The 23,902-nt window shown below is 38.2% G+C and overlaps 1 protein-coding gene across 1 annotated transcript in view; it reads right to left on the bottom strand.

Annotated features, from left to right (window-relative positions):
- Positions 1 to 23,902, bottom strand: part of kcnj5 (potassium inwardly rectifying channel subfamily J member 5) — a 228,198-nt gene that overhangs the window by 115,947 nt on the left and 88,349 nt on the right. The gene's annotated exons all lie outside the window — the stretch shown is intronic.

The raw sequence follows: 23,902 nt of genomic DNA on the forward strand, positions 1-23,902 counted from the left end.
TTGTTCAGTCTAATAAACCTTCAAAGTAAGCCAGCTGGTGTAATTAGAATGCATAGGAACCCCCCTGAATGCTATCTATCTATCTATCTATCTATCTATCTATCTATCTATCTATCTATCTATCTATCTATCTATCTATCTATCTATCTATCTATCTATCTATCTATCTATCTATCTATCTATCTATCTATCTATCTATCTATCTATCTATCTATCTATCTATCTATCTATCTATAGTATATGATAAAGTCAGTGCTCGTGCATATGCAGACTGTGAATTTTAAATATGAATTTCAAAAGCAGTCTCATCCTATTTCATTTACTTGTTTTTTACGGCCCAACACAAAAGAGGGTAAATCAACTTTTTGAAGCATTTGTTTCATATCACTTGAAGTACCTAGGTGCCAATTGTCATGATCCGGCCCTTTAGGGCCAGTTGTTATAGTTCTGGACTTCTTTCTGCTGTCATGCTCTGAGCCTTCAGTGATTTTATTCATGTCTTGTCATGTCTGTCAATGTCATGCTCATGTTACCATTCTTTTCTTTTTTTTCTCTTTATCATCCTTGTATTTGTTCACTCTTGGTCACTTAGTCATTCCAGTTTTAGTTTAATTGTGTTTTTCACATTTATTGTATTATGCTTTAGTCACAGGTTTTTGTTATTTTCAGTGTTGCTCATCTGATTTTGTTCGATATATTATTTACAGCATTTTCTGTTATCTTGTTTTATTTATTGCATTATTTTGTAGTCACTGGATTTGTTGTCTCTGTTTGCATATAGGTTGTTTTGCCACCTGGTTATCTTTTATTTCTTCCTTCAGGCATGATTTGTTTCCATCTTAGCTTTGTTCTTATTCTGCGTGCGGAGTTCCTCCGCTCCTCTTTCCATCACAAAAACTCCTGTAACAGTGGAATGTGCTGTTCATTTCTAAGCTGGATGCTGTCTTGATCCGGTATGTCGTCTGACTAGCACAGGAATTGCGGAAGACGTGGACATCACCATTTTTTCGGCACATTGAGAGGAACTCCGCACGTCGCGGCAGAGCCGCATGGCGCAAAGCACCGCCGTGATGAAACCTCACAGGACATGTTGGGGCATGTCCAGCTCATGCACAATTTCTCAGATACTCACACAACTGAAAAGCAACGGGAAGCCATCTGAGCCATCTGAAAGCCGTCCTGTGAGACCAACCCGGAGGTGGTTTTGTCCCGCGCCATGAGCAGCATGGTGGCGCAATCCTCCGCTTCTCTTTCCATGAAAAAAGCTCCTGTAACAGTAGAATGTGCTGAAAAAGTGCTGATGTCCACACCTTCTGCCTTTTTTGTGAAAGTTAGATGACGTCCCGGATCAACAAAGCCTTCACGTTGGAAATGATCTGGTTGTTTGAGTGGGGTTTGACCCTGTCGATCGGCGCTCGGAGCGCGACGCTGTGGGCAGTCTTTAAACCGGCTGGAACAATCCTTAATCTGTGTAATCCCCATAAAATCGTCGCTGAAAGCCATCTAAATTTTCCGAATGGTGTCCAGCTGGAGGTCTCTCACAGTTTCTGGAAAAATTTGATGCAGCAAAGCTCCAAATCATTCAGACATTTATTCGCAATAAAAATCCGACGAGAGGGGTGGACCACTGCTCACACAAAGCCCGCTCACAGGTGAATGACGCAACCGACAGGCATGAAAAAATTCACATATGCGCACGAAGGTTCAAGCTTGGCTGATGCAATCACATGTGATTCAAATCCATATGGTTTTTGCAAAAAATAAAAAGGTCCGATACTTTTTGGACAGACCTCGTATGTGCTGTTAACAACTCACTGCCTCTTGCAAAGCCTATTTGAATAGAAAAGGAACAGAAAATCTGCACTGCCACTTATACAGGCTGTTTGATTAGGAAAAGTAGCTACAAGCTACTGGTAACAGACTTTTTCCAGGGACAGAACCTACAGCAAGCAGACTGTTTAATCAGTGAAAGAAGTTAGATGCTGTCATGAACAGAGGCTATTTCACCTGGTAGAGAAGCTACAGTGCATCTGGAAAGTATGTTTGATGCTTCAGTTTTTTAACATTTTGTTATGTTACAGAATGAATGAAATAATTTTTTTTCCCTCAAACGTCTACACGCTACTCCATAATGACAATGTGAATTTTTTTTGACAGTTTTGCAAATTTACTCGTATATATAAAAAAGGAAAAGAAATCACATCTACATAAGTATACACAGCCTTTGCCATGAAGTGCAAAATGGAGCTCAGGTGCATCCTGTTTCCACTGATCATCCTTGAGATGTTTCTACAGTTTAATTCCACCTGGGGTAAATTTAGTTGATTGGACATGAATTGGAAAGGCACACACCTGTCGACATATAAGGTCCAACAGGTGACAGTGCATGTCAGAGCACAAACCAAGCTTGACGTCAAAGGAATTGTCTATACACCTCCAAGACAGGATTGTCTCAAGGCACAAATCTGGGGAAGGGTACAGAAACATTGCTTTGAAGGTCGCAATAAGCACAGTGGACTCCATCATCCATAAATGGAAGATGTTCAGCTCCACCAAGACTCTTCTAGTGCTAGCCGCCCATCTAAACTGAGCAATCGAGGGAGAAGGGGCTTATTCAGGGAGGTGACCAAGAACCCAATGGTCACTCTGGAGACCATTCAGAAGGACCTTCCAGAAGGATGACAATCTCTGCAGCAATTCACCAATCAGGCTTGTATGGTAGAGTGGCCAGAGGGAAGCAACAGCCAAAGGAGTGGCTGCAGGACAACTCTGAATGTCCATGAATGGCCCTGTCAGAGGCCAGACCTGAATCTGATTGAACATTGCTGGAGTGATCTGAAAATGGCTGTGCATCAGTGCTATCCATCCAACCTGATGGAGCTTGGGAGGTGCTGCAAAGGGGAATGCATACCTGCCAACTTTTGAATGTGGATGAATATGCATTCGGGGGACACCCACACGTGGCTGCAAGTGCCAAATAGCACAAAGCATAACTGGGGGGGAAGCGGGGGTCCAGGTTTGTACCCAGACCCACACAACTGCGGGACTTATGGGTGTCTCACACACACCGACGTGGGACAGGGGAGTAAATGCCGGGACTGTCCCATGCAATGTGGGACAATTGGCAGCTCTGGGAATGGGCAAAGCTTCCCAAAGATAGGTGCGCCAAGCTTGTGGCATCATATTCAAGAGGACTTGAGGCTGAATTGCTGCCAAAGGTGCGTCGACAAAGTACTGAGCAAAGGGTGTGAATACTTATGTACATGTAATTTCTTAGATTTTCATTTTTAATAAATTTCCAAAAACTTAAAAAAACAACATTTTTTTCATGTTTTCATTATGGGGTGTTGTGAGTAGAATTTTGAGGAAAAAAAATTAGTTACTCTATACTGGATTAAGGATGGAACACAACAAAATGTGGAGAAACTGAAGCACAAACACTTTCCAAATGCACTTTATGTGCTACTGATAACATGCTGTTTTATCTTGTTTAATAAGCCATAAAAATGTAGTTCACTGTTAATTTTAGATGACAATGAATATAGAGGGACAGAGCAAAACTCACAGTATTTCTTCTTCAATTTTTAAAATGTTGTCTTTTAAATTTTTTCCTGCGTGTGCTCATGCTGAAATAGCACAAAAATGTTAACAGGTAGACCAGAAACAAGCAGCAGTACAACAGCAACAACAACAGCAGTATTCTTTGAAATCTATTATATTATCATCAATTCAATTTTATTTATATAGCGCCAAATCACAACAACAGTTGCCCCAAGGCGCTTTATATTGCAAGGCAAAAGCCATACAATAATCACAGAAAAACCCCAACGGTCAAAACGACCCCCTATGAGCAAGCACTTGGCGACAGTGGGAAGGAAAAACTCCCTTTTAACAGGAAGAAACCTCCAGCAGAACCAGGCTCAGGGAGGGGCAGTCTTCTGCTGACACTGGTTGGGGCTGAGGGGAGAGAATCAGGAAAAAGACATGCTGTGGAAGACAGCAGAGATCAATCACTAATGATTAAATGCAGAGTGGTGCATACAGAGCAAAAATAGAAAGAAACAGTGCATCATGGGAAGTCTATAGCAGCATAACTAAGGGATGGTTCAGGGTCACCTGATCCAGCCCTAACTATAAGCTTTGGCAAAAAGGAAAGTTTTAAGCCTAATCTTAAAAGTAGAGAGGGTGTCTGTCTCCCTGATCCGAATTGGGAGCTGGTTCCACAGGAGAGGAGCCTGAAAGCTGAAGGCTCTGCCTCCCATTCTACTCTTAAAAACCCTAGGAACTACAAGTAAGCCTGCAGTCTGAGAGCGAAGCGCTCTATTGGGGTGATATGGTACTACGAGGTCCCTAAGATAAGAAGGGACCTAATTATTCAAAACCTTATAAGTAAGAAGAAGAATTTTAAATTCTATTCTAGAATTAACAGGAAGCCAATGAAGAGAGGCCAATATGGGTGAGATATGCTCTCTCCTTCTAGTCCCTGCCAGTACTCTAGCTGCAGCATTTTGAATTAACTGAAGGCTTTTCAGCGAACTTTTAGGACAACCTGATAATAATGAATTACAATAGTCCAGCCTAGAGGAAATAAATGCATGAATTAGTTTTTCAGCATCACTCTGAGACAAGACCTTTCTAATTTTAGAGATATTGCGCAAATGTAAAAAAGCAGTCCTACATATTTGCTTAATATGCGCGTTGAAGGACATATCCTGATCAAAAATGACTCCAAGATTTCTCACAGTATTACTAGAGGTCAGGGTAATGCCATCCAGAGTAAGGATCTGGTTAAACACCATGTTTCTAAGATTTGTGGGGCCAAGTACAATAACTTCAGTTTTATCTGAATTTAAAAGCAGGAAATTAGAGGTCATCCATGTCTTTATGTCTGTAAGACATTCCTGCAATTTAACTAATTGGATGGATAGATAAAGCTGGGTATCATCTGCGTAACAATGAAAATTTAAGCAATGCTTTCTAATAATACTGCCTAAGGGAAGCATGTATAAAGTGAATAAAATTGGTCCTAGCATAGAACCTTGTGGAACTCCATAATTAACCTTAGTCTGTGAAGAAGACTCCCCATTTACATGAACAAATTGTAATCTATTAGATAAATATGATTCAAACCACCGCAGCGCAGTGCCTTTAATACTTATGGCATGCTCTAATCTCTGTAATAAAATTTTATGGTCAACAGTATCAAAAGCAGCACTGAGGTCTAACAGGACAAGCACAGAGATGAGTCCACTGTCTGAGGCCATAAGAAGATCATTTGTAACCTTCACTAATGCTGTTTCTGTACTATGATGAATTCTGAAACCTGACTGAAACTCCTCAAATAGACCATTCCTCTGCAGATGATCAGTTAGCTGTTTTACAACTACCCTTTCAAGAATTTTTGAGAGAAAAGGAAGGTTGGAGATTGGCCTATAATTAGCTAAGATAGCTGGGTCAAGTGATGGCTTTTTAAGTAATGGTTTAATTACTGCCACCTTAAAAGCCTGTGGTACATAGCCAACTACACTCAACAAAAATATAAACACAACACTTTTGGTTTTGCTCCCATTTTGTATGAGATGAACTCAAAGATCTAAAACTTTTTCCACATACACAATATCACCATTTCCCTCAAATATTGTTCACAAACCAGTCTAAATCTGTGATAGTGAGCACTTCTCCTTTGCTGAGATAATCCATCCCACCTCACAGGTGTGCCATATCAAGATGCTGATTAGACACCATGATTAGTGCACAGGTGTGCCTTAAACTGTCCACAATAAAAGGCCACTCTGAAAGGTGCAGTTTTATCACACAGCACAATGCCACAGATGTCGCAAGATTTGAGGGAGCGTGCAATTGGCATGCTGACAGCAGGAATGTCAACCAGAGCTGTTGCTTGTGTATTGAATGCTCATTTCTCTACCATAAGCCGTCTCCAAAGGCGTTTCAGAGAATTTGGCAGTACATCCAACCAGCCTCACAACCGCAGACCACGTGTAACAACACCAACCCAGGACCTCCACATCCAGCATGTTCACCTCCAAGATCGTCTGAGACCAGCCACTCGGACAGCTGCTGAAACAATCGGTTTGCATAACCAATGAATTTCTGCACAAACTGTCAGAAACCGTCTCAGGGAAGCTCATCTGCATGCTCGTCGTCCTCATCAGGGTCTCGACTTGACTCCATTTCATCGTCGTAACCGACTTGAGTCGGAAAATGCTCACATTCGCTGGCGTTTGGCACGTTGGAGAGGTGTTCTCTTCACGGATGAATCCCGGTTCACACTGTTCAGGGCAGATGGCAGACAGCGTGTGTGGCGTCGTGTGGGTGACCGGTTTTCTGATGTCAGTGTTGTGGATCGAGTGGCCCATGGTGGCGGTGGGGTTATGGTATGGGCAGGCGTCTGTTATGGACGAAGAACACAGGTGCATTTTATTGATGGCATTTTGAATGCACAGAGATACCGTGACGAGATCCTGAGGCCCATTGTTTTGCCATACATCCAAGAACATCACCTAATGTTGCAGCAGGATAATGCACGGCCCCATGTTGCAAGGATCTGTACACAATTCTTGGAAGCTGAAAATGTCCCAGTTCTTGCATGGCCGGCATACTCACCGGACATGTCACCCATTGAGCATGTTTGGGATGCTCTGGACCGGCGTATACGACAGCGTGTACCAGTTCCTGCTAATATCCAGCAACTTCGCACAGCCATTGAAGAGGAGTGGACCAACATTCCACGGGCCATAATTGACAACCTGATCAACTCTATGCGAAGGAGATGTGTTGCACTGCATGAGGCAAATGGTGGTCACACCAGATACTGACTGGTATCCCCCCCAATAAAACAAAACTGCACCTTTCAGAGTGGCCTTTTATTGTGGGCAGTCTAAGGCACACCTGTGCACTAATCATGGTGTCTAATCAGCATCTTGATATGGCACACCTGTGAGGTGGGATGGATTATCTCAGCAAAGGAGAAGTGCTCACTATCACAGATTTAGACTGGTTTGTGAACAATATTTGAGGGAAATGGTGATATTGTGTATGTGGAAAAAGTTTTAGATCTTTGAGTTCATCTCATACAAAATGGGAGCAAAACCAAAAGTGTTGCGTTTATATTTTTGTTGAGTGTAATAAAGATAGCTTGATCATATTTAAGATCGAAGCATTAATTAATGGTGGGGCTTCCTTGAGCAGCCTGGTAGGAATGAACCTTAGTGCATGTAGTACATTAGCACAACTTGTAATTTCTTCTTAAGTTAGCGAAGCAATACAATCAGCAGACATTGTTGGCATCTTTTTGAATTCTTTAATTTTTTTAACTCTTTATTGTGCTTTTTTGAACTGTTAATTGTGCGTTTGATCTTTTAACTTCATTTTACATTGTCCTTGAACTGTTTTTGTGAGGCGCCTAGAGGCGACTCTGTTGCGAACTGGCAAGTTATAAATTGAATAAACTGAAATTGAAAAATTGTACACAGTGTGCAAGAGGCAGAAAAAAATATGTACATGTGAGTTTAAACTAGGGCTGCTCGTAATTTACCACAATTCATTCTGCATTCAGTAACCATCCAGCACATAACAAAAACCTGTACAGAATCTTATGTGGCCTTAAGTTGCTTTTTTTAAAGAACCTGGTCCATCAAAATTCAGCAGGTACAAGAAGGTTTGTTTGGAGTGGTTGTCTGCCTGGGTAGTTGCCATCCAGCAAACAGGAATGACACGATGCAACAGTGTGTGTCACAAACACATATCACACTTGATTTGACTTCAAGACGATACCATTTATTAATTTTGATGTAACTGTGTACACAAGCTGAATGGAATGGAGCTGACACAAGGTGAATGGCATGTCAACACAAAATCAGTTCCAACAAAAGTGAATATGTGAGCCATATTTTTTATTAAATAATAATAATTATAATAATAATATTTTTTTGTAAGTGTACTGGTCAGTAGAATACCACACAAACACAGTTGCAAATGATCATGTAACATTAAAATGATTATAAAACACAATTACTCATACTTTAAATTGCATTTTTCATAAAATAGTTTTTGAGATCCTGTGACTTATACTCTGGTAGGGCTTATGTAGCGAAAAATCACAAGTAAATGGAACCCAGTTTTTATATTGACTATTATTAAAATAGAAATTCATAACACATTGCATTTATTAATGAATATTTATCAGGATTTCATAATTTTAATGCATTTATGATGCATTAAATGTGCCTAAAACATTTCCATAGTACTGTATATAACATTAAAAATATGTCTACATTGAGTTCTGCCTTAAAAGTCAACTCAACATGTAATCAGGTCTTGAGTTATAGGCCACCCCTCTTCTATTACTTCTTGCTACTACAGATGCTCCTTTGACATCCATGTATTTCCTTTTCCAAAATTTCTGTATAAACCAATTCACAATTGTCAAAACTCAGTAGCGTGCTCAGAGCAGTGAGTGCTAACAAGTATTTAAAGTTGGATGAAAATGCAGTCTTTAAAAAAATAAAAAGCTGCTGCCTGAGCCAATCTGAGCCTCCCCTTAGGAAAAGGTAGTATACTTAAAGTTCATTTTATTAAGTATGCTTCAGTATAAGTATAGCAAGTATACTACAGACCGTGTACTATTAGTATAGAACGTACATACATTTAATACTTTTTTGGACTAAATTGGAACATTTCAAGTTTATAAAAGTATATTTTAAAGTTTGTTTTAAGTTTGCAAAAGTACACTTTAAAGTATACAAGTACACTCATCTATATACTATCAATGTACTTGGAATATCCCTCTTGTATGTTTAAAGTATACCACAAGTGCACTTATGAATGTACTTGATATATCCCTCTCCTATGTTTAAAGTATACCACAGGTGCACTTATGGATATACTGCCATTGTACTAGTTGTATACTTTGAGTCCCTATTTTTAGTTTATTATCGTATACTTAAAGTATACTGTTATACACATTGGTTATTTTACTTTTTATACTTTAATTTTGCTTGGCATATTACTTGTAGCTTACTATTTATATACTGAAAATATACTCTTTAAAGTATTCTTAAAGTTTACTCATACTGTATGTACACAAGAGTGTGATGCATTTAAAAAATCACAAGACAGAATGTTGAAAACAAGTTGGATATATTTTCAAACATTTCAAAAACAAAGAAATTGTAAAGTGATGATTAAGTTAAATGGATCACCGTAAGAAGCTAAAGTAATAGTGGTAAGAGAACTTTCAGACTTGGAAAGGTTTAACTCAGGGGTGGCCAAGTTTGGTCCTCGAGAGCCACCTTCCTGACACTCTTAGTTGTCTCCCTGTTCCAACACACCTGAATCCAATGAAAGACTCGTTAGCAGACTTTTAATGAGCCTTTCATTGGATTCAGGTGTGTTGGAGCAGGGAGACAACTAAGAGTCAGGAAGGTGGCTCTCGAGGACCGAACTTGGCCACCCCTGGTTTAAGTGATGGGCGTTTGTTCACTGGCTTAGTAATGGTTATGGTTGTGTGTTAAAGGAGCATGGGTATAATCAAATTGGGGAAATGATTTACACAGCATGTATGGGTTTACATCATGTAGTGAGACAGGTGAATCGCATTGTGATTTGTGAATTTCATGTTATTTTATTTATTTATTTGTTTTTTTTTTTCATTTCATGATGACAGCTGATTCTTTTGAATTTACTTCTGCGCAGAAATTACAGCCTTTTCAGTACACTGAGCATCATATACTAGACCTGGAATACGAGATTGACCCGGACAACCATTTTTATTCTTTTATAAATAGTAATTGTCAGTATTATATGGAAGAACAATACAACAACTGTATTATAAATGAGGGGAATTTCTCAATAATCCATTTTAACAATAGGAGTTTGGACAAGAATTTTGGGAGTATAAAAGATTATTTAAAACAACTTGGCCAAACTTTCAGTATAATTGCTATAACGGAAACTTGGCTTGCAGAAATTGATGATATAACCTATGAATTGGAGGGTTACGAATTAAATCAACGGAATAGAAATAAGAGAGTAGGTGCAGTGGCTTTGCATGTTGACAAAAGGCTTAAATACAACATTAAAGATCAAATGACAATGGCCGTGGATATTTTTTTTGTAATGTATTACAATTGAAATAGGTATGGAAAAAGGTAAAAATATAATTATTAGCTGCATATACAGAGCTCTGGGCTCTAAAATTGAAGAATTTCAAAATTGGATAGAGAAGCATTTTTCACAGATGGGTAATAAGTGTGTATTTGTCTGTGGTGATATAAATATTGATCTCTTAAATCCATATCAACGACAGAGGATTTTATTAATATCATGTACAGCTTAAATTTGTATCCAAAAATTACTCAGTGTTCAAGAATAACTTCTTAGTCAGCTACTCTCATTGATAATATATTTACTAATGATATTGATACTAAAACATCAAGTGGATTATTGATCAATGACATTAGTGACCACCTACCAATTTTTATAGTAACTGATTTAAAATTAAATAAGAAATGTGATGAAAAAATACAATATTATGCTGAATTTGAAAATATATTCCTTGATACATATACAATAAAAACTATCCAATCATGCAGTACAGTGTAAATAATAAATATAAGGAGTGTCCATGGATAACAAAAAAACTGCAAAAGGCTTGCAAGAAGAAAAATAGGCTATATAGAGTTTATTAGAAATAAATCAAGAGAGACTGACACTTAAATATAAGGACTATAAAAATAAATTAACAACCATTATGTGGAACTGCAAAAAAAAAAAAAAAAAACATACTTTGCAAAAATACTAAGCGATAATAAAAATAACATAAAGGAAACATGGAAAATACTCGTACTTAATAGTATTATAGCAAATAAACCAAAGCCAAAGAATTACCCAAAAATACTTTACTTATAACAACAAGGATGAATACAACATGAACCTAGTTGTGAACAGTTTCAATCATTTTTTTGCTAATTTGGGGGCAGATTTGGCAGCTAACATTCCACACAGCTCATGGGAAAATCATAAATTAATTGACAGAAATCCATATACAATGTTTCTTGGCCCAGTTGATGAGAGGGAAATTATTAAGGTAGTTAGTGCATTTAAATGCAAAAAGTCAACTGATCATAATGATGTACATATGTCTTTAGTAAAGCAAATAATTACAGAAATTGGTAAACCATTAACATATATATTTAATAAATAATTTCAAACTGGAATTGTCCCAAATGGTATGAAAGTAGCTAAAGTGATACCTTTATTCAAATCTGGTGACAAGCATCTTTTTACTAACTATAGGCCTGTGTCTCTACTGTCACAATTTTCAAAGATATTGGAAAAACTATACAATAACAGATTGGATAAATTTATTGAATGACACAACTTGCTTAATGATAGTCAATATGGGTTTAGAGCAAAAAGGTCCACAACACTGGCTTTGTTAGATGCAATAGAAGAGATTAATAAACATGTGGACCAAAGGAAAATAGTGATAAGATTATTTGTTGACATAAAAAAGGCTTTTGACACAATCAATCACAACATATTATTTCAAAAGATGGAGCTTTATGGGATCAGAGGAGTGGCTTTGAATTGGATTAAAAGCTATTTACAAAACCGGAAACAGTTAGTGAAACTTGGGGACTGCTGTTCTTCATATGTGGACATCGTCTGTGGGGTTCCTCAGGGTTCTGTGTTGGCACCAAAGTTATTCATATTGTATATCAATGATTTATGTAACGTCTCGGATCTGTTTAAAGCAGTCCTCTTTGCAGATGATACAAACTTATTTTGTTCAGGAGATAATTTACAACAATTATTAGTTGATCTGGGATCAGAAATGATAAAGTTGAAGAGATGGTTCGATATGAACAAATTGTCACTAAATTGGTCTAAAACTAAAATAATGTTATTTGGAAACCATAAAAAGATGAGCAAATGCAGTTAAACATACAGGGGGTAAATATAGAACCTGTCAAAGAGAACAAGTTGTTAGGTGTGGTCATCGATGACAGAATCAACTGGAAAGCTCATAAAAAGTACGGCAATATTAAGCAGGGCAAAGCACATTCTTGATGGTAAAGCACTACATACTCTGTATTCTACATTGATTGCACCTTAATTGACTTATGGTGCTGAAGTATGGGGCAATAAGTATAAAACTACAGTGCAACCATTATTCAACTTTCAAAAAGGAGCATTAAGAATAATTCATAATGCAGATAATCGGGATCATACCAATCCACTGTTTATTAAATCAAAGATTTTAAAACTCCATGACATGATTTCATTTAAGACTGTTCAATTGATGTATAAAGTAAAAAATAAGCAAGTACCTCTCAGAATTCAAGGATATTTTATGCAAAGAGAAGGAATATATAATTTAAGGGGTTTGTATCATTTTAAAATTGCTGGTGCAAAGACGACCAGGAAATGCTTCTGTGTGGCCCCCCAAAAAATGGAATAAGCTACCTGAGAAACTCCAGCGATGTCCAAATATCAATCAGTTTAACTATGTATACAAAGAAATGGTGTTCTTGTATCTGATGAAAAACGTTGAGTTGTGTTGTAAGATGAATGTGCTTCATTTAAATGCTTACTATTGAATGTACTGGGGTAACTACAATGAAATAGGAGCTGTTATGAAATACTCACTTCCCTCAGCGGTAGTTATGAGCTACTACTGTTCAGACTTTGTTGGAAATGAATGTGTATGAACTGGCATCTAGCCTGGGTTGATTTGACTGTATGAGTGGGTGTAGGAATTGATAAGCATTGCTTCTGCCTACACTTTTCGGCCACCATCTTTATTGTTTTCTAGTTTTTTCTTTCTTGTAACTTTTGTTTATTTTATTTTAATTTTTTTGTAGTGATTTTGTGGTCTGCAAATGAGTGTCTGTGTGTGTTTGTTTGTTTGTTTTTTGCATTGGTGCCTAATAAATTCAAATTCAAAAGACATATGAAATCAAGTCCTTCCTTTGTGGAGAAAATTAAAGGAAAAAGTGCATGTAAAATGTAAACATAATGGTCTCTCCAAGATCAAGTCCTTATTTGTAAAAATGTAAACACAGCGTCTTCAACTGAGAACTAAACTCCTTCCTTGTCAAAAAAGGTAAAAGAAAAGTGCAAACCTTTGGAACCAAAAATAAATAACTGCATAGAAAAAAAAATCTGTACTTTTATGACTTCTTTTCAGTTACTTGAGTCAATGGCTTGACTTAGTATATCTTGCTCCAAGTGCATAATAAGTGTTGTACTTTGTGGCAGAAAGACGTAAGAAGTATACTAATGTATACGTTTTAGTATTGCAGTATAAGTGTAAGTCTTAGTATTAATGTACTTAGACTTTTGTTTATACTTTTCAGTATAAGCCAAGTATACTTCACTATACTATTCTTAAGTGTATAAAATATAGTTTATAAAAAGTCACCTTCAAGTATACTTCCTCAATTTTAGTAAAACTAAGTATACTCATAGTACACTTGAATAAACTTCTTTTTGCTAAGGGTCTCTTTACATGTCTTCAAATGTTGTACCTTCTTTCATGTACAGTGCATCTGGAAGATATGCACAGTGCTTCACTTTTTCCACATTTTGTTATGTTACTGCCTAATTCCAAATTGGAGTACATTCATGTTTCCCTCAAACATCTACTCACAATACCCCATAATGACAACATTAAATAAATTGTCAGAAATGTTTGCAAATTTATTAAAAATAAAAAAAAACTAAGAAATTACATGCACATAAGTATTTACAGTCACAAGTCTTCTTGAATATGTTGACAAAAGCTTCGTGCACCTATCTTTGGGTGGTGCCTGGTTTCTTCCAAACATAATAAAAGAGTTCAATCTTTGTCTCATTAGACTAGAGACGTTTGCTTATCATGGCCTGAGAGTCCTTCAGGTGCATTTTGGCAAACTCCACGTGGTCTGCCATGTGCCTTTTACTCAACAGTGGCTTCTGTCTGGCCACTCTATCACACAGGCCTGATTGGTGGCTTGCTTGAGATGATTGTCCTTCTGGATCAAGCTCTGACAGAGTGACCATCACATTCTTGGTCATGTCCCTGATTAAGGTCCTTCTCCTCCAATCAATTAGTTTAGAAGGGCAGCCAACTATAGGAAGAGTCTTGGTGGATCTGAACGTCTTCCATTGATGGGTGATGGAGGCCACTGTGCTCATTGAAATTCAAAGCAGCAGAAATGTTTCTGTACCCTTCTCCAGATTTGTGGCTCAAGATAATCCTGTCTGAGGTCTACAGACAATTCCTTTGACTTCTTGCTTGGCTTGTGCGCTGACATGCACTGGCAACTGTGGGACCTCATATGTAGACAGGTGTGTGCCTATCAAAATCATGTACAATTAACTGAATTTACCCCAGGTGGACTCCAATTAAGCTATAGAAACATCTCAAGGATAATCAGTGGAAACAGGAAGCACCTGTGCTCAGATGATTTTCATGGCAAAGGCTGTGAATACTTAAGTACATGTGATTTCTAAGTTTATTATTATTAATATATTTGGAAAAATCTCAAAAAACCTTTTTATTGACATTGTCATTATGGGGTATTGTGTGTAGAATTTGAGGGTTAAAAAAAACAAAAAACAAAAAAACAAGTTCAGCCATTTTGGAATTGGGCTGTAACACAACAAATGTGGAAAAAGTGAAGTGCTGTGAATCCACATGAACCATATTTTTACCATAATTGAAGAAATCACAAGTTTGCTCAACGACTGACAATGATACGTTATAAATAATCATCATGGTGCTTGGTGCACAGCGATCACATCATAAACTTGAGAACTGTGCTCACAGAGTGCAACCTCTACCAACACTAGTTGACAATTCCACAAAATTTTACCTTTGAAAAAATTTTCAAGGTCAAAGTCCTTTTAGAAGTGACTTTTCATAAGCTAAATAAGACGTGATCAAATGTCAGGAGTATGCATTTAGTTCATGCACTCGAATCAAAGGTTTTTTTGTGGTCTTGTCAAGTTTGTTTTTTTGTTCTTTTTTAACTTTTTCACTGAATTATTCTTCAGATAATTTTCACAGAAAATTGTTTATTTCTGCTATGCACGATTTGTCATTGCTTTTTGGCACTTTGTTTCTGACTGATAACTGGAAGATAAGCAGGCATAAAATTGGAAAATTCTATCCAGTTTTGGTGGTTTAGTTAAATTCATAACAGAAAAATGAGAATGACTGAGGCACTTTTGATTGAGATATAATGCAAATTGTACACCAAATGGGCTTTTCAATATTAAATTTAAATGTCCACAAAATCCACAATCCAGATCAGATTTGGATCAAACTTTGTCAGGCAATAGTGAGTGCCAGTCTGCACTTCACTTTCAAATATGAGAGTGATTGGGATATGTTTGATTAAGATGTGATATAAATTATACATTAAATGGGGTTTCTGCTGTTAAATTTAAATGGCCCCAAAATCTGTAATCTGGATCAAACTGTGTCATCCTACATAACAAATATGAAAGAAATTCAATCATTTTTGACAGAGTTATAAATTTTTGAAAATTCATTTGGTGTTAAAGATAGGGATTTTTCCTGACTTTTCCTTTTGACCTATGACCTTGAAAATTGAATCAGCTTTTGTCTATCAGGATATGAATCTTCAGTACATTTCATAGTGATAAATGAAAAATTGTGGGCTCCAGGCTGTTCACAAACAGACAGACAACCAAACAAACAGGGGCGAAAACATAACCTCCTTCAACTTCGTTGGCACAGGTAAAAATTTTATAAAAGCTCTTAGTGTCCCAGCGTCTTTCTTGTTTAAAATTTGTGATGAGTTGTCCACACCACACGGGCAATGGGCCAGTGTACGCTGCTGTCTCATTTGCCTGTACAATGAAGCTGTCTCAGCTGCAACATTTTTAACAGCCTCATTCTCCCAAAGAGCAAGCACATCACTGCCAGCATTGCCAGTTGCTTCACTTACACATGTCCTCCTGCGGATGCACACAAACACACATATTCAGACACACAACCAGGGCAGCAGCTATTTATTTTCAACACTGATTAATCTGCTCATTTTTATCTTGAATAATATATCAATTGTTTTATCCATAAAATGCAACATAGGTTGATGAGATTTTCCTGGATCTCAAAGCAGTATGTCTTTTTTAAATCAATGAATTATTAATAATAAGAGGACTAATAAATAAGGTTGAAGGAGATAAATATATCACCAGTCTTGCTGAAGGGTAATATAAGACCAAAATATGAAGGGGAAAGCAAACACTGCAACCAGGCAACATGAAAGAGTTCAGCAACAAAACATCCAAACACCAAGTGGCTGACAATTCAGAAACAAAGTGCTATGAAGTCAACCAACAAAACTGGTTGGAGGTGTAAAAACAAAATGGTGTGCTGTTGTGTGGGAGGTATACTCATTTATTTATATTTTTGTTTACTTGAAAATGTTATGTTAAGTGGTTCTATGCAAATGGAATTAATCCAAATGAGAAAGACATTCATTCATTTTTATATCTGCTTACTCCATTCAAGGCTCACATGTGGCTGGAGCCTATCCCAGCAGCCATAGGGCGAGAGGCTTGGTAAACCCTGGACAAGACACCAGGCCATCACAGGGTCACATGTAAACAGACAAACTCATGGTTTCCAATTCACCTAACTTGCATGACGTTGGAAGTCGGAGGCAACCAGAACACCCAGAGGAAACTCATGCAAACAGAGAGAACATGCAAACTCCACACAGAAAGGACCAGGCTGGAAGCAATCCCAGGATTTTCTTGATATGAGGCAACAGTGCAAACCACTAATCCACTGTGTCACCCATCCAGCACACAGGTAAATATTATTTTACAAATATGCAGTTTTGGAATGCTCTACGTCTCTGCTATGTAGTTCCCAGTGGCCGGTGATGCTGCACTGCATATTATACTTTATTTTTAATTGTATTTATTATGCATTGGTTTAAAACCAAGTATTGCAAAAAATAATGAAATTGGCGTGCAGGATCAAAAAAGGAATAGCACAAAAAAATGAAGGCAAGATCCGCACAGCCAGTTAGCTCCCAAACAAACCTTTAATGACACACCAAAAGTGACGTTTCGGGCCTCGCCCTTCATCAGACATAATGATCATATCAGGACACACCTGTATATAAACTAACAGTGATTGGCAACATGTGCTCCACCTAGTGGTGAATATTGAACAATACAGTTCAATCTGGAAGGCTCTGTTTTAATAAGTTTGTTTTTACTATAAAGACAGTCATTTTGCGACATAGTCTCATTTTTTTTTTTCGGGCTTCTGTAATCCACACTGGATTGTATTGTCTCTGTTCAAAATGTTTTTGCAAATCTTCAGCTTGTAAATTATAGTCAGAATTTGAGCTGCAGATACGACGTATCCGGTTGAACTGTGAGTAAGGCAAACTCTTCTTCAAATGAATCGGATGATACGATGTACCATGCAATAACGAATTGCAGTCAGTGGGCTTTCTGTACACACTAGTATGAAGTCTATTGCTTTTCTTATGAATTAAAATGTCCAGAAAATTAATTTGATATTCATGCCACTCAATGGTAAATTTCAGATTATAATCATTATCATTGATACACTTCTGAAAATCCCTAAGTGATGATTCAGTATCGCTCCAAACAAAAAATATGTCATCAGTATACATCTTCCAATGTGCGATGTGTTGTAAATAAGGATTATGGGTTCCAGAGAGAACAACTTCTTCAAAGAAGCCACAAAACAAAGAAGCAAAACTGGGGGCCATCTTGGACCCCATGCTCGTCCCGGAAATCTGCAAATAATAATCAGAATCAAACATAAAAAAATTGGATGTCAACACAATTTCCACCAGATCTACAATACTTTTAATACTCTGTGTGTGTTCTGTCTGTTGATTTAAAAAGAATTCTACAACTCTGAGACCACTCTCAATCGGAACATTTGTATATAAGGACTCGATATCCATGGTAACCAATAAACACCGATCCGGGACTGTAATCGATTGTAACATTTTCAAAAATTCCATAGAATCTTTAACATAAGAGGGAAGTGATATAACTAGTGGCTGAAAAAAATAATCAACAAAGGCTGAAATATTTTCTGTTAAGCAGCCTATGGCTGAAACAATGGGTCTGCTCGGAAGTGTATCCGTGTACTCTTTGTGAATCTTAGGAAGGACGTACAGGACTGGAGTAACTGGACTATCCACCTTCATGAATCGATGCTCTGATGTCGAAATTTCATTGTCTAGCAAAAGATCATCAAGTTTTTTATGGATCCTCTGTTTAAACTCTGTAGTAGGATTGTGGTCCAGTTTTCTATAAAAAGATGCATTGTTTAATTGTCTTTGTATTTCTTTAATATACTTTATCCAATCCAGAATTACAATTGCTCCTCCTTTGTCAGCACTTTTTATGATGATCGAGTTATCCTTTTTAAGGGACTCCAGTTCAGTCCTTTGTTCCCTGGTGAGGTTATCTGCTACTTTATATTGTCTTTTTGTAGAGAGAAGTTGAGACACATCAAATTCCACGAGTCTGCAGTATGTATCTATAGAGGCATTTCTCCTCTGTGGTGGAATAAACGTACTTTTACCTCTGAATGATGTTTTTAGCCTAGTAATGGATGGTTGATCGATGTTATTCGCCTCCTGTTGCTCCTGAGATTTATTGGGATAGAACAAGTAAAACTGACGAACCGCGGTGGTGATATTAATCAAAATTTACTTAAAAGAGAAAGTTATTGGATCTACACTCTGGACACTCTCAATCCTAAATGACTCAATGAGGATTTTGACATCAGACCTTTTTTGTGATTCTTTTTGTAGCTTTGTCATTATCATTAGTATTGATTCAGTTGTTCTTATGCGTTGTCTCTTTCAATGTTTATATTAACTTTATGTTTAATTCCAGCATTGTGTGTCGATTGCACCAGATGGATGCACCTGTTTGTTGTTCTTTTTTTGGTGTATTTATTATTAGTTTTCCACAGTATTCTAAGATGGTATACACCTGATGCTTATACTGTAAAAGGAATGTGCACATGTGATTTTTTTTTTGGGGGGAACTGTGCAGAGAGGTACTGATCTGTAATTGGTAGCTTAGGCCCATTTTCTCTGCAAATTTGGGCTTCTTTAATCATACTGACACCTTTTAAAGTACTAAGTCAACTATTACTAGCACGTTTTTTATGCTGTTTATATTTTCATTCAATCAATCATGTCTTCATTATTTTGGACTTAATCGAGTTTATTGTTGTACATGTATATCCATTTTTAATCGTAACATATGAATTCACTTAATTATTAAATTATTTAATTACGTCATTTTTAATCGGTGAAGAATGGTATAAATTTTGCTATCGGTGGTACTGGCCCATTTGGCAATGAATTTGGGGCCTTCTAATTGTAATAGACACTTTAAGAATTAAATGTATTTTTTGTAAATGTAATTTATCTGAATTTAAACTGTATTTAAATCTGTCTTTTTTCTATGTAATAGATATTTTAATGGATCTAAGTGGAACATCATTACAGTATGAACCCTGCTTGGTGACTGTGTGTGCAAAGAGGTTTTTTTTGTGTGTGTGTGTGTGTGTGTGTGTGTGTGTGTGTGTGTGTGTGTGTGTGTGTGTGTGTGTGTGTGTGTGTGTGTGTGTGTGTGTGTGTGTGTTTGGATTTTCACACGTTGCCAATCACTGTTAGTTTATATACAGGTGTGTCCTGACATGATCATTATGTCTGATGAAGGGCGAGTCCTGAAACGTCACTTTTGGTGTGTCATTAAAGGTTTGTTTGGGAGCTAACTGGCTGTGCGGATCTCTCCTTCGTTTTTTTAAAACCAAGTATTACCATACTTTTTTGACCTAAAGACTTTTGTAAATAAATGTTAAATGGACTGCATTTATATAGCGCTGTCCCATCTACATCAGATGCTCAAAGCGCTTTACAAATAATCCCTCTCCCCAATGTGAGGGTGCTGCCATGCAAGGTACTCACTACACACCGGGAGCAACTAGAGAATCAAGGACCTTGCCCAGGAGCCCTTACTGATTTTCCAGTCAGGCTGGGATTTGAACTGAGGATCCTCTGGTCTTAAGCCCAACGCTTAATCACTAGACCATCACCTCCCCTTTTTTAAACCCATTTATAATGCCGAAACAGTTGGTCCACAAGAATGAAAATGTATATTCATGAAAGATGTGAATGAGAGAACCAAATTATATGTTTTAGTCAGTGTTCTCAAAAAATTTATATCTCACATTAGGGCCCCTTCACACATAACCTGACGTTGGGCAAAGATGTAGAAACTGGAAGAAAATCTGCAAACAAAAAACAAAACGGGGAACCACAAAACATTACACCAGCTGTTGGGAGGAACACACGGTTGGACAGGTGTACACGATACAGCGGCAATGGTTTTGTGCATGAGCATGCTCGAACACAGTACGAGCAGCTGGAGCGTGTGGCACCACATTGCGCCATTGCTGTGGAAAAAAAAATTAAAAACCACACGCCATAAAAAAACACTGCAACACTGCTCTCATCAAGTGGACAATACAAGTATGAACCTTCTGTTCCTCTGTATATGACCCATTGTCATAGACATACAGTCATGAAATGACATGAATGAAGCAGTGCTCTCTTATGTCCACATCTGCTGACCCGCACGTTTGTTCACAAAGCAACATGCCGAAGGACAGACACCGCATCATGTTGACCAGAGCTGATGTGGGTGCTGTGACATTCAGATCGCCAGCTGAGTGTCCACATGATCAGACGGTCTTTTTCTCCTGACACAGCTTGCCGGTGTGTGCGCTCTGTGGCCGCTGCAGCCCCTTGCAAAGGCGATATGTTTTTTATTAATTTCCACGTGAGGACAGCAGGCACACACATGCACCCTACAGTGGACAATTGTCAGGTCATGTCCTTCAAAACACGGTACGTATTCTCCACCTGTGACATCCAGGTCCAGAGATCTCAACAGTAGTGGCTTGCGCAGACATTCCTACCAATCTGTTCGATTAGCCCACAGATGAAAGTGTCACTCTACTTTCTTTGCTCTGTGATGATCTTTTTTAGTTATTTGTTATGTAATTGTGTATGTAGTTATTGTAGTATTTATGTACTTGTCCTGGCTGTGTTCTGTGGCCAACCTGTAAATGGAAGAGGTGAAGGTTAGTGCAGGCTAACAAGTTTGAGAATCCTCATTTTTGTGAACTAAATATGGTATAATGACTGGTGACAGCATAATGAAGCCTGTACCCTCACCACTACCTGACACTAAATCTTACACACCATCACTTTTATGTGTAAATATAACATAAGAAATAGTGTATTTCTGAGCCTGCTGCTTTAAATAGAAGATGCTGCTGGCCACACCCTCTTTCAATTCAGGAAGGGGGTGTCTTCTTATGTCTTCCACAAAGTGTTTGTGTGTCACACAAGATAATATCAGCTCAGTATGTGCTTCTAACAAGGCAAGCAGGAGTCCAGATGTGATCAGCTGTGACAGAATAATTTGAAAGTGGCTCACAGGGTTTTTCTCTATATTGTCAATATATGTATTATCAAATATTAATGTCTTCACTTTGATGTATTCTCTGTAATCATGTCTTTGATTCTGTTCTCTATTTTTCATATATACGTATATGCATGTGTGAAAGTTCATGTACCATTATTCCTTTAAATAATTACTTAGTGTCAAAAGCAATCATATACGCTGAATGGTTCAAGTGATCATTAAAACTGTCAAACGAGAAAAGTGAGCAGATGATCTTTGACCATTTAATGTGCAGATAGTTTTGCCAGAATGTGCAGACTGGTTGACTAGGGTCATGTTTGGGTAATCGCAGATGTGTACTTTTGATTAAGAGCATTGTAACTGGAACACGGTTCAAGGGCTGGACATTGTTATGGAAAGCTTAGGAGACTGAGGGCTCAAAAGCCATAACAGTTTTCATATCATTGTGAGACCAGACTTTGTGTCTTTCCATTGTTGTGAGATATTGTCACCCCTATATGCTGTATGTAACAATATTCAATAAAAAAGAGAGGCAAATGGGCGGGACCATAAGGACGGATGACAGTTCTTTCTGAAGGAGCTTCTCGTTTGTCCTCTCCTGTACAGGACAAAGAAATTCAGTGTCTCTTGCGTGATCATTTCTGTATGTGTAAACTGAGTAGTTTTTCTGTTCAGGTCCAACTCTGAACAACTCTGACATCTTGGTCCTTCGAACCGGGTGCCAACAGACCGGAAACTCGTCAGCCCGTGACGGAGAACGCCCGTGGAGTCTGCGGCCGCAGCGCGGGAACCAGTTCCTGCAGACCCCAAGGGGACGGGTCTCCTCTCTAATGGGTCGACGCTTACCGGGGTGAAGGCATACGGACTGCAGCGGTGGTGACAGAGTGTGATCACGGGTGAGACTGTTTTTCCTTTATGTGCACATGTGCGCGTGTGGCTGGGACCACCGCGGAGGAAAAAAACACCCCGTAATGTCTTTCTTGGTTTGTCTCTTGGCTTAAACACTGTAAGGTGTGAGGCTAAGGCCTGGCTGTAAAGCGTTAAATTTTACTCTCTGAGAAAAGTCAGGTGGCGCAGCAGTTAAAGACCATCTGTTACGGAGCCGCGTGCTCGCGCTGCATTCCCGCTGTGTCAGACACCTGATGTGGCTGTTGGCTCCAGATCCAGCAGCGGTAACAATTGGCAATTAATAAAGCAAGAGACAACTGAAGACCACTTTCGGGTCCGGAACAGCACGTAAAAAACTGTACAGTGTTAGGTCGGTGAAACCTTCGGTGGGCGAGCCGTAAAATTCTGATATATATTATATAAATATATTATATAAATTCTGATATAAAAACCGGTTGGAGCAGAAGCGTGATAACAGCGGAGCTAAAACGTGATAACAGCTGAAGCCAGCGGTGTGAATGTGTTTGTGTTTATGTGTGTGTGTTTTTATGACTGAGGACGTGCACAACTGAATCACGGCGGGGGGGCCTGTCACCAGTTTTAACCCACTGGCAGAAACGAAGCCCTGTCTGTGAAGTAGGCTGTAAGCGTTCTATACGCACCACACCTGTTTGTGAGCCTACGAGTCTGAAAAGAAGCCCTAAGCAAGGTCACCCACCTCTCAGAGGTCGAACTGGTGACACTTTTCAGGCTGATCGGTGACCAAACAGTGAAAAAAAAAGAACAACAGCCTGTTCGTTTAGATCTCCCTATGAGATAACTCCACGAACAGCTAAAATGGGTAACCGCTGTTGTTCTCACAGCCAACATGACACACAGTCAAATGATGTTAGGTACATGGAGACAAAAGATCCAGCATCACCTGAACACTAAAAAATGTGGAGAGAGACAGTTAATTTCTCAGGAAAATTACAGTTAAATTCCACAACAAAAGTCATTTGACACCATAAAAGAGAACACCAGTGATTTTACAAAAAGACAAGAGAGACGTGGAGTAAAAAATACACCAGCCCATGCTTTTGTACTAAACAAAGCAGTTCTTAAACCTACTGGAGCAGTCATACTGATGTGTGAGGAAGAAGTGTATTTTGTAGGAAAGGGCAAACGTCAGTGCTGCAGAGCGGCCAGAGGTAAAGCCTGTGAGCGTGAGATAAAGAGGAATTTGACATGTTGGAAGTGTGGAAAGAAGGGACACTTTGCGCGTGAATGTACACACTCGCAAAGATAAGGAGTTCTCCGTTTTCAACATGAATTTTGTTTATGTACATAAGGTTGCAGAACTTTTTTTCTAGCAGATTATAGTTGTCAGTTTTTCCTTACTTTTGTTCTGTTGTCGCTATATAGACAGATTGTGTGTAATTATTGTGAATTGTTTTAGATAAAACCGTCAAGGTCACAGTTG

Source organism: Thalassophryne amazonica, chromosome 4 (assembly GCF_902500255.1).
Source record: "Thalassophryne amazonica chromosome 4, fThaAma1.1, whole genome shotgun sequence".
Taxonomy (NCBI): domain Eukaryota; kingdom Metazoa; phylum Chordata; class Actinopteri; order Batrachoidiformes; family Batrachoididae; genus Thalassophryne; species Thalassophryne amazonica.